The following is a 1,509-nucleotide window of genomic DNA, read 5'->3' as shown; positions in this document are numbered from 1 at the left end:
AAAAGAACGAAACGTCATAACATGTCAAATCCTTGCACATGAGCTGGTTAAAGTACTAAAGTAAGTGAGAATGCCTGCTCGTTGATAATACAACAAGATTTTATAGGAATAAAGATCTGGAAAAGAAAATGAAGACGCCGAAATAAAAATGGTTTGACTTAGTAATCACAGTTCTAAGAACGCTATATACAAAACAGCTGAAGAGAGGCAATGGATAGTGGTATAAGGGATGTCATTAAAGCAACCTGGTTTTATTCCAGACTTTTATACTAAAAAGAAGTTCAAAGCACTGTAAATATAACCTAAAATAACAGCTAACTAAAAACACGAAAATTAATTTATACAAAATATTATTGTTCTCCGATGGAGGATCTATCAGATGTTAAGCTGATAAAAACAGATACTACACTTTGATCTTACCCATAAAGCCGAGAAGCGATGTCGACGGACGACATTGTGTCACAGTCGCTATTTTAATTATACTTTATTAATTTAAGATTTACTAACATACAGTAAAAATTAAATTTTAAAAGACTACAATATATTGCTGTAATTTATTTACGAATATTTTTATCAAATATTAGTACAGCTAATTTTAATATGTCGAATACAACTTTGGATACTACTGCAAGTAGATGAATCAGTGAAGATAATGTCAAAAACATCTTATATCCATCGTAATAACTAATATCATTTGATTTCGATTTTATCAAGCCTGCAGACCATTATTATGCTGGGAGAAGGAAACATTTTTACATTAATATATATAAGTATTAAATTAATGTAGCATAGATACTAAAATATTTATTAAGTGGTTTGAAAAGCTAGCGAAATCAATGTTTTCTCTTGAAATAAAATATTGTAAGAATAACTTGAATCCGCATCATATACGCATATGATTTTTACAAGATCACGAGTTGCGTTTGAATAGATTGGACTGAATATAATCAAACCCAAAATGTAGTTTTGATTATTATCAAAATGTACTATTGGAAAATATTGCAAACATAGATATATGATCTTAATAATCACACAATGTTTGAAAATCGCAACAATCCCAACATAGAATTTTACTTTATTGTTATCTTTATAATTCGGTCTAAACGAAAAAATATTTCCTTTATGATCCATCCAGACACAACAATTATTTCATTTTACTCTAATTTTATTTTTTTATTTCTTATTTAATTTACATATATAGAAATATCTTAATGAAATATTTTTGTACTTTAGTAGGTTTTGTAGCATTATAGCACAATTAAAACTTCGTTTGCAAGGATGTCAGATTAATGGAAGGTCATGTACCTTGGTTAAATTGCTGATCAGCTTTTGGAGACACATTTGTTGATTTTTACTACGAATCGAATAATATATTAATTATACTTTTTTTTGTTTACAAAAATAAGAATCTCTCTGACATTTCGGTAATTGAGAACAACTGTATTTAAAAACAAGCACTTTGTAGTCAGGAATTGTATATTAAGAACCTTAAAGCACATCCACTACACA

At 28.2% G+C, this 1,509-nt stretch overlaps 1 pseudogene; it reads right to left on the bottom strand.

Moving 5' to 3' along the window:
* Nucleotides 1-328: 328 nt before the first annotated feature.
* LOC119673651 lies at nt 329-440 on the bottom strand (annotated as a pseudogene).
* Nucleotides 441-1,509: the final 1,069 nt, after the last annotated feature.

This window comes from Teleopsis dalmanni, chromosome 1 (assembly GCF_002237135.1).
Source record: "Teleopsis dalmanni isolate 2A chromosome 1, ASM223713v2, whole genome shotgun sequence".
In the NCBI taxonomy this organism is placed as follows: domain Eukaryota; kingdom Metazoa; phylum Arthropoda; class Insecta; order Diptera; family Diopsidae; genus Teleopsis; species Teleopsis dalmanni.
Note: the sequence above shows the minus strand (reverse complement) of the source record. Positions and strands in the feature narration are given on the sequence as shown.